Raw genomic sequence first — 11058 nt, 5'->3', positions numbered from 1 at the left:
GGGACTGACAGCGGACTGGTCTGCAGGGAAGCCGACCGCTCCCCTCCCCCTGTACCTGGCAATGACCGGCCCAGCCCACAGCGGCTCCGCCCCGACCCATATCTCCCGGGTTCTGACAGGGCCAGACGCAACTGAGCCCATCTTCGGTGAAAAAGAAACCCTCAGTCCACAAAGTGAAACTGACCAAGATTTGAGTGGCAGGAGGGTGTCTTTTTTTTTTTTTTAATTTTGTACATCCTAAGTCATAAAGGGAAATGAACAGTCTCCCGTGTTTTCTTTTCTGTCATTACTCAGAAAGAAATATTTTGCAAAATTTAGGATAAAATATCAAATTGTTTATCCCAAATAATCTTGGTTCCAATCTGTTTCGCAAAGGAAGATGTTAGTGCAGTAAAGAGATGTCTCAAGATACTTGACTGCCGTCCGTCTCCCCTCGAAGACGCTTGGCTTAAGAAATCCCTCTAGAAATCTCTTTAGCTAAAACGAGACCCATCCTGTTATGTTAAAACTGGAATTTAAGAATTTGACGTGGAAATTTCAGCCTGGGTCTGTTACTGTAAAAGGAAAGGAAGGTTCTGGCCTGGGGTGGAGGGTGGCGGGGTGGGGCGGAAGGCAGGGCTAGGCGGCAATTGTGACAACAGGCAGTGACAATAAAACCCAAACTCACTTTAATCCTCAGACTGGTCTGCTCCCATGCCCCCACCTGCTCTGCACCCAACTCCTGGCAGCAAAGAAATCTGCTGCTTGCAGCAAGCTGCAGAAGGGCCAGGACACGCGACGCCCTCCCGTGGGTGAGGGCAGGCCACAGGCAGAACGCTGCCCGGCCTGTGTCCCCCGAGCCTTTGGTATCTTCCTCCTGGTCCTGGGTTGGATGTGGATTCCCAAAGTCAAACCGAAAACAGAGCTGCAGTAATGGAGAAAGAGGACTATGCTGATGGAGGGGTCAAACGCAGGTCATAAATCAGAAGTAAAGGAACTTTCGAGAAGCTAAGAAGTGGGAAGCTGTGGGAGCTGCAGGCGAGAGGCCCCGGCCGTGTTCTATGGGGTCACAGTCCTGCCCCTGCCGAGCTCGAGGCCAGCAGAGCTGCACTCGGTCCCACAATAAAACCCAAGACTAAGCATTGGTGTCTGTGATTAAAATGTCAAAGTTTCACATTGGGATGAAGGACAAGGCCACCTGACTCACAGCTGGGAGAAGGGGCTCTCACGCTAGTTCTTGGAGCGGCTACAAAGGCCCCCAGGACTGGAATTTCCCTCTGTGAGGCTCCCTAAGCTGGAGGCTTCAGCTGAGCTCCCCAGAGCAGGAGGAGGGAGACCCCAAGAGGGTGGGAGGCAGGAAGAGACTCGACGGCAGCCCGCGGGCACGCGGGGCGCCCAGGGCAGGCGAGGCCAGGTGGACTGTGAGCCCATCACCTTCTCCCTCCTGGCTGCACGCAGGGCTCGCCCATGTCTGAGCCACACTCCAAGGCCCCGATTACGCTGGCCCCCGGGGTGGAAAGAACCTGCCCGAGGATTCAAATTTTCAGACGACTACAGTGTCCAACCGAGGAGGAGAGCCCCTGTTAGGAGGCCAGGAGTTTGCAAAGAAACCGTGCACCTTATTTTGTTCAGAGACTCCTGTGTACGTGAGCAGTTCAGCTGCAGAGAACACCTGTCTGTGCTTGCTCTGGGAGGGGACCCGGAGAACCAGAAAGAGTGCTGTGACAGGCACGGCAGCGGTGCCAAACATGCAAAACCTCCTAATTAATCCGTCTGCTTGTTAAGTGAGCCAAGCAAAAAACACCAGATGCGTCAATCAGAGTTTGAGAGAAACCAAATTAACTCGATCAGCAAAAAAGTAAATGTCTTGCTTTAATTTTAAACTTCCAAAGGCATTAACATAGTCACGATGCTGGGATTGACTGCCGCAAAGCTCGAGGTTGCTTCTGTCATTACTGGCTTCACACAATGTCACCAGGAAACACAGACACGTCCTCCTCGTCCTCTGACCCCTGCCCCTCACACCACCAAAACTGCTCCTTTTCAGGTCACACAAATGCCTTTCTAACCACGGATCCAAAGTTTGATCGTGCAGGTTTCATCTTCAGTCCTGGTGACTGGTGGGTGGTGTCACCTTTCAACTTTCTGCAGCCTCAAGTTCTTTGTGGGATGAAGTGGCCGTCAATAAAGCAGGGAGCTCTCCTGGGTCATCCTCAGGTTTCCTGTGCAGATGGTTCCTCTGCCACCTGCTTCCTAAATCTTGGTGTCCCCAAAGGCCTTTCTTCAGCCTCCCCTTCGTCACCTGCTCCCACCCCAGCGACTTCGACTCCCCCCGCATCCTCCGGGCGAGGGTCACCTGGTTCCCGAGCCCCACGCCCTCACCGGCACCCATTGCTGTTGAACGTGGTGCTTCCCTAGCATCCTCGGACTGAGCACGGACTTGGCAATCTTCCTCCCTCGGTCCCCTAACCGGGAAGCTAAAAGTTGGAGTCACTCGCAGAGCTGAGAAACAGACAGTGCACACAGATCCCTAGCCCAGAGCCAGCCGGAGTCCATTAGCTCCTTTCCCCCTTAAAAGCCTCCACGTGGCTGAAACACGCGCTGCTCTGTCTGGCCCGAACCTGCCTCTCCCCCCAGCCCTCCACGCCGCCTCGTTCCGTGCCCGGTCCCTCCACGGTTTCTTTCGCTTTTCCAGTCCTCTTTGCACCGTCCGGCCCTGAAGTCCGACTCTGCTCTGGGGCTCGGGGGCCGAGCTGCACGCAGCTCACACCCCTGGGAACGGCAGGTGGAAGGACAGTGCTGGCTACCGCCTAGGAACTAACGCAAACCAAAGGCAACTCCCACCACAGCCCCGGCCATTGCCGGCTCTGCCTCCAGTGACCGGTCGTGCCCGGGAAAGGCCCAGGTCTCAGAGGACACGAATGATCGGGAATCACGCTGCTTGGTTTTGCTGGAGTGCACGGTGACAGCGGGGGCCGGAGCCACTGTGACAGCGGCTAAGGCCAGGCTTGCTCGAAAATGAACCGCATCCTCCATCTGTCATTCTGTGGTGGGTCTGGGGGTGTGGGCGGGGGCTCACTTTCCTACCTTACTTGCCTCAGATATTATTCGTATTTGTCACAACTCACATTTTGTCAGCTATGTAACCGCTTAGCCTCTCCAAGCCTCAATCTCCTCATCTATAAATCGGGGAAAACGAGACGTCGCTGACAGGGTTCTGTGAAGACCGAATGAGACGGGGCACATAATGTGTTTAACAGAACAGCAGCTGCCCGGAGGCCCTCGGGGTGAGCCGTGTGCTTCCCTAACTGTCCCCCACGGTACCACAGGGCGGCCAGCCAAGCGGCAGCTCACGCGGGCTGAGGGTGGGACCGTCCTTACCCACTAAGCAAAGGCCTACAACTGGCTGCACCTGAGAGAAACCGAAAGCGTCAATAACACCTGTGAATGAAACGTGACAACCGAACTTAGGCCCCGAACTTAGGCTCACGGGGTCTGAGAACGTCCAGTGAAGGTTGTGCCGCCGACGAAGCAGTAACTCGAAACGGGTTGTACAGCCTGCTGTTCACGGACCCCGGATCTAGAAAACACACATCTGCCCTCACGACACCACCTCCTGTCCCCTGTCCCCATCTGCCTGTTCCGTGAATCTGCACGTGTCTTGCCCCGTTACCTTCCTTACACGCTGATCTGCCTGCACAACCACGGGCGACAGAACCGCGCTCCAGAGCGTCATCGAGAGCCTCCCTCTCGCAAACCCACAGCACTTGTCTGACCTCCTACTCTGGGCCCGTACAGCTCGCGCCCTCCTCCCTGAAACCTGGTTCCCACAGCGCTGCAAGCTGCCTCAGCGATCGCCTATGCTCCCCCCAGTCCCTGGAGACCTCCCCCGCTGAAAGCGCCTGCTGTGACAGTCACTCTGGGACACACGTGTGCCCTCCCCTACCGCCCACCCCAGGGAATAGACCCGTGATGGTGTCGGGAGGAGGCCTGGGCCCAAAGCGCTGGCTTCCGTTTGGAAGACCGGCTGAAAATGAGGAGGATTTCAAGTTCTAGGCCCAAGAAACGAGTCATCAAAACACCCTTCCTCAGCGAAGAGCACGTTCTCATCGAAAGATGAAGCACGGAAACACATCAGACAGGACCCGATGGGTCAGGCCTTGGGGACACTGCTCGTCTGGCCCAGGAGTTTACTGCGTCCCAGCAAACACGAAATCCGATTTCTAAAATACTTCAGATGTCTGTCACTTTTTATTTAAGTGACAAAAGCAGGCCACAAAAATTATGTGTATCCCACGATTCAATGGTGTAGAAAAAGGGACACATGAAAAAAGGAAATATAAGAGAATTAGCTCTATGTGTTTTAATATAAAAACTACCAGTAAGGTGATGAAGTAATGGTAGGTTTTTCTTTCCTTTTTTCTAGTTTTCAATTTTTTTTTGAAAAGTGGTCATAGTTTTTATAATTTCAAAAGTCTCTTAATGCTGGCACCTAACAGTGTTACAAGCACGCCAAGGTGGATGTCCACACTGGAAACGCTGTCGGTCTGTCTGCTCCACTGACCTGCGGCTGTGTGACAGCAAGCCCAAAGCTTCCAGAGAGATGAGGGGCAGACAGGTGCACGGACGGACGTGGCCGCGACACGGCCTCACCCAGGCTCTCGCGCATCCAGACAGGCCTGTCGAACCCCAGCCGTGACCAAGGTCACAGTCGAAGGAGACGCACACTTTACAGGACTCTCTCCTGTACTCACAGAACTGTAGACATTCAGCTACCAACATGAAAGATGCTTCTCTTCAGCCAGCGAGGAGAGGAATGAGACTAGAGTGGAACGACGGTTGGCGTGCATTTTCCACAAGGCAAACACTTTGAAAAATACAACGGCTTCCAAATGTTCACGCAAGTTCACAACTGTTTCATTTCGAAAGGCCTAGTTTAGTTTATACAAAAAGACGGTCTTGTCCATGTCGGTTTCGCTTTCGAGAAGTACAAACTAAGATCGACGGCATTCCTCTCCCTGAGAGTTCTAAAATTCAAAACGAGTCTATTCTCTACTGTTAAAAGCAAAACTGCACGTCATTACGAGGCGCCCTTCACCTACAATCCCAGGCCTCTCCGCCCCATTTAGGGGAGAGTCCAGTTACAGTGACCCTCCGGTCTTCTGCCCACTTGCCAGCAAGTTTAAGAAAACCACCTGGGGACTGATTTTTCTTGGCAGGCCCAGTGCTTGCTCTCCACCCAACACCGATCCCACACCCACGGGACTAATGCACAGAGGTCCAGATAGGCACCAGCTGAGGGACACCTCTGTCCACGCAGAGCGCCCCCTTCCAAACGTCAGATGTGGACGTGGAGCAGCTGCTGCTCACAAACTGCTCAGAGCAGGAATCAACAACCATGGGGGATTGCAAAGCAGCCCAGGACACTCAGCTGGTCGTACCTCATGGCTACACTGAGCCTCAGGTGAGTCAGGAAGCCACAAAAGCACCGAGATACCAATGCAAATAAACTGCCAAGACACGTGACACATTTTTTAAGAAACGGAACATTGTACAGCCAAGTGTTATTTTGTTTAGATTACTTGGAGTGTGTGAAAACCAGTAACGAGTGAATGATGAGTCATCTGTCATTCTTTAGCCTTGGAAGAGACAAGACGTTTCAGAATCAGGTAGTTATTTTCCATTTGTGTATTAAAAAAAAAAAGAGAGCGAGGTCTTTCCAGGAACCTAAAATTCTCTCCTTAATAACGTTAAAAACCTAGAACCAGTTTTCCTTGTTTATTCAGTTCTTAATTACCAGGAGCAAATTTCACAGATGTACCTTCTGATTCAATTAAACCCAGGATAAAGTATGGGCATCGGCAAAGCACCGCAGGTGGTTCTGACACATACCAAGACCCAGGAACCACTAAGTAGATCTGGATTTTTCTTTCATTTCAATGCCTCCGGTTAAAGCTAACTATATAAACAGGAGGAATTTGATCTTTATCAAGTATGAGTACGACTTTATTAGCGTGCGAGAATTAATTTTCTCATCTGGAATTTATTTTCCTTTCATCTCCGCTGTGGTTATCTTCCCGCTCTTTGCAACTAACTAACAACTGTACACGAACGAAAACTAACAACTACTCAAGACACCACTGGGAACAATCTTAGAACACGAGGTGAGGTTGAAGCACCCCCTGCACCTCAGAGACCGAGACAACCATTAAAGGGTAAGAGGGCCGGCTGCTCGCTGACCGCACTGCCCCTCCCCCAGGCCAGCTCAGCACCATGCGCCGAGGGGTCTCCCCTGAGCCTACAGTTCCTCGCTGGGAAAAGAGCCCATGGCAGACACCCAGCCCCTACCCCTGGCATTGTGGGTCGCTTTATAGGAACCCCTACTCCAGTCCCACTCCACAGGGACCACCGGGGAATCTGGGGGGCTCAACCACTGGGACTCTGATTGTGATGGAGGAGCGAGGAGAGGCTCGGCAGACCAAGTTCCTACCTGCGGTGCCCAAGGAGTAGTCCCCATCAACAGCTTTGCTCATCTGCAGAGCTCATCTCCGTGGAATGCAGGTCTGCAGGCTGGGAGCCTGGTCCACCCCGACGCAGGCTGGGAGCTGTTTCATAGCTCTGCCCACAGCTGATGTTGCTCCTGAGCCCTCCGGACCAGAGAGCCTGGCCAGGAACACCTGGAGGCTGTGTGCACCAGGCCCTCGGGTTCCACCCAACCAGGGCACTCATTCACGGCCCCGCCCGCTGCCGAGTGCGTTTCCAGGCCACTGACCAGAAAGTCTGGCCAGGACACCTGGAAGCTGCATGGCCCAGCAACACTTGAGCAGAGCCCGTGGTCCGCAGGGGGAAGCCAGTGGCACTGGCTGGCCAGGGAACTTGGGGAGTGAGTTGGCTTAAGCGAAGACCACAAAACAAAGAGCCCTGCAGGCAAGAGAGCTAACTCAGAGTCCACAGCTGATGTCACTCTTGAGTCCTTGGGACCAGAGAGCCTGACCAGGAACACCTGGGAGGCTGCTCGAAGTTGGGGGCTGATTTACAGCCCTGCCTCCTGCTGAGTGCAGCTCTTGGCCCCACCTAACCAGATAGCTTCACGGGGAACACCTGGAAAGCTGCATCACTCAGCAATACTCAAGCAGAGTCCCGCAGGCAGAGCAAATCCAGTGCCCTGTTTGTTCAGTGAGGGAAATTGGGGCTTGGGTCAAGACCACAAAAAGACCTACAGGTCTTAGAACCAGTTCTCCCACTCTGCCCAGGCAGGGAAACTAATTTGTAGCCGCTGCTGAATCCAGCCCTCAGCCCAGCCAAACAGGGAACCTGCCGGAGCACACAGGCTGTATAGCCCATCCTGTAGCCCTGATTACAGTGGTTTCCCACAAACCTGCAATCTGTGGTTTCCCAACCTACAAAGCAAAACGGGTGGCCCTGTCTCACCAGGGGATTCGGTGGAGTCTTGCTTGATTCAGGTCCCCATACGATAAACCACATAGGCCTTGTGACTTGTTCTGCTGCCTCACGAGGGCATGGAAACTAACTCAGAGTCCCACCTAGTACTGAGTGCAGTACCCAGTCCCAACTGTCTAGTAAGCCTGACCAGACAGCCCATCCCAGTGCCTCACGTGGCTAGGGAACCAAGCCAGCAGTCCTATGCTGTTCTCAGGCAGCAGCCCATACCCCGACCTCAGACTCAAAAAACAGGCCGAGAGCAAAGCATTCCATCCATCAGAAAGATACACATCTTTCTGAAGTGCACATGGAATGTATTTCTGGAAAGATCATATGTTAGACCACAAAACAAGTCTTAATAAATTTAAGAGGACTGGAATAATATCAAACACCTTTTCTGATCACAGTGGTATGAAACTAGAAATTACACAGAGAAAACTGGAAAAATAAAAAATATGTGGAGATTAAACATGCTACTGAATAACCAATGGGTCAAAGAAGAAATCAAGGGAAATAAAAAAAAAAACCTTGAGACAAATGAAAATGGAAACGTAACATACCAAATTTATGGTATGCAGCAAAAGCATTTTTAAGAGGAAAGTTCACAGTGATAGAGGCCTACCCCAAGAAACAAGTCTCAAACAACCTAAATTTATAACTCAAAGAACTGTAAAATGAACAAACAAAGCCCCAAGTTAGTAGAAAGAAAAAATAACAAAGATTAGAGCAAAAAGAAATAAAATAGATACTAAAAAGAATTTAGCAAAGACCAATGAAACTAAGAGCTGGTTCTTTAAAAAGATAAAAATTGACAAACCTTTAGCCAGACTCACACATACACTGGAGAGGACTCAAATAAATTAAATCAGAAAGGAAAGAAGAGATGCTGCCACTGATACTACAGAAATACAGGGGATCATAAAAGAATATATGAACAACTATATGCCAACAAACTGGACAACCTAGAAGAAATGGACAAATTCCTAGAAACATACAACTTACCAAAACTGAATCATAATGAAACAGAAAAGTGGGACAGATCTATTAGTAGCAAGGAGATTGAATCAGTAATCAAAAACATCCCAAGAAACAAGTCTAGAACCAGACAGCTTCACAGGTAAACTCTACCAAACATTCAAAGAATACCAATCCGTCTCAAAACCATACACAAGAAAAAGATTACACGCCAGTATCCCTGATGAACAAAGATGCAAAAACCCTCAACAAAATATTTACAAATCGAATTCATGGACACACTAGAAGTGATCAAGTGGGATTTATTCCAGGGATGCAGAGATGGTTCAACATCTGCAAATTAATCTGTGCGATACACCATATTAACACAATGAAAGTTATATGATCATCTCAATAGATGCAGAAAAAGCATTTGACAAAATTCAACATCCAAAACTGTCAAGAGAATGGGTACAGGGGGAACGTACCTCGACATAAAAAAGGCATCGTAACATGAAAGGCCTAGACCTAACATCATACTCGACGGTGAAAAGCTCAAAGCTTTTAAGACCAGGAACAAGACAAAGATGTACACTCTCTGTACTTTTACTCAACATAGTATTGGAAGTCCTAGAGAGAGCAATTAGGGAAGAAAAAAGAATAAAAGACATCCAAACTGGAAAGGAAGCAGTACAACTGTCACTATTTGCAGATTACACACACACACACACACACACTCTCTCTCTCCCTCTCTTTTCTCTCTCTCTCTCTCTCTCCCCCTCATCAAAAAACTGTAAGAATAAACAAATTCAGTAAAGTTGCAGGATACAAAATCAATATACAAATATCTGTTGTTTCTTTATAAGATACACATTTTTTATATAACAAAAGCAGAAAGAGAAATTAAGAATACCATTTACAAATGCATCAATGTATCAAAAATAATAAAATGCCTAGGAATATATTTAACCAAGGAGGTGAAAAACCTGCATATTGAAAGCTACAAAACGTTAATAAAAGAAATTGAAAAAGATGGAAATAAATGGAAACATATTCCATGCTCATGGACTGGAAGAATTAGTATTGTTAAAATGTCCATACCTACCTACCCCAAGTAATCTACAGATTCGATGTAATCCCTATGAAAATTCCAATGGCATTTTTTACAGAAAAAGAACAATCTCAAAATTTGTATAGAACCATAAAAAAAAAAAACAAATAGCCAAAACAATCTTGAGAAGAATAAAGCCAGAGGCATCATGCTCTCTGATTTCAAATTAAGTTACAAAGCTATAGTAAATGAAACAATATGGTATTTGGCATACAAACAGAAACACAGATCAATGAAACTGACTAGAGAGCACCAAAATTAACACACACATATATGGTCAATTAATTTATGACAAAAGAGGCCAGAACAGTCCTCTCAACAAATGGTGTTGGGAAATTTGAACAGCTACATGCTGAACCACCATCTTACACCATACATAAAAATTAACTCAAAATGGATTAAAGACTTGAACATAAGACCTGAACTCCTAGAAGAAAACATAGGCAGAAAGCTCCTTGACATAGGTCTTCATGAATATTTTTTAATCTGACACCAAAGGCAAAAGTGACGAAAGCAAAAATAATAAGTGCAACTACCTCAAATTAAAAAGCTTCTGCAAAGGGAAGAAAATCATTAACAAATGAATAGGAAACCTATGAATGGGAGAAATTAATTGCAAACTGTATATCTGATATGGGGTTAACCTGATATGGGGTTAATATTAATATCCAAAGTACACAAAGAATTCCTATAACTCAATAGTAAAAAAAAAAAATCAGATTAAAAAATGGGCTGATATAAACAAACATTTTTCCAAATAAGACATACAGATGTCCAACACTACATGAAAAGATGCTCAACATCATTAATCATCAGGGAAATACAAGCAAAACCACAATGAGATACCACCTCATGCCTGTCAGAATGGCTGTTATCAAAAAGATAAGAAATGACAAGTGTTGGTGAGGATGTGGAGAAAAGGGAGCCCACACACACTGCTGGTGGGAATGTAAATTGGTGCAGCCGCTATGGAAAATGGTACGAGGCTCCTTGACAAAATTAAAAATAGAACTACCTTCTGATCCAGCAATCCCACTTCTGGATATTATCTGAAGAAAACAAAAACACTAACTGGAAAATACATATGCACCCATGTTCACTGCAGCATTATTTACAGTAGCCAAGGTAGAGAAACAACCTAAATACGTGTCCATCAATAGATGACTAGATAAAGAAGATGCAGTATATCTATATAATGGAATATTATCCAGCTAGAAAAAGAAAGAAACCCTGCGTTTGTGACAACATGGATGGCCCCTGAGGGCATGATGCTGAGTCACAAATACTGTATGACCTCATATGTGGAATATATATATATATATATATATATATATTTTTTTTTTTTTTTAAAAGAAAGAAACCTAACTCATAGAAAAAGAGGTCAGATTTGTGGGTACCAGAGGCAGGGGAGGGGAAGAGAGGCCCCGGGTTAAATGGCACAAACTTCCAGTTAGAAGCAAGCCCTAGGGATGTGATGTACAACACGGTGACTATAGTTTATGCTGCTCTATGGTGTATTTGAAAGTTGTTAAGAGTGTAAATCCTAAGAGTTCTTTCTCACTGGGGGATCA

This window comes from Pteropus medius, unplaced genomic scaffold (genome assembly GCF_902729225.1).
Source record: "Pteropus medius unplaced genomic scaffold, Ma_sr-lr_union100, whole genome shotgun sequence".
NCBI lineage: Eukaryota > Metazoa > Chordata > Mammalia > Chiroptera > Pteropodidae > Pteropus > Pteropus medius.
Note: the sequence above shows the minus strand (reverse complement) of the source record.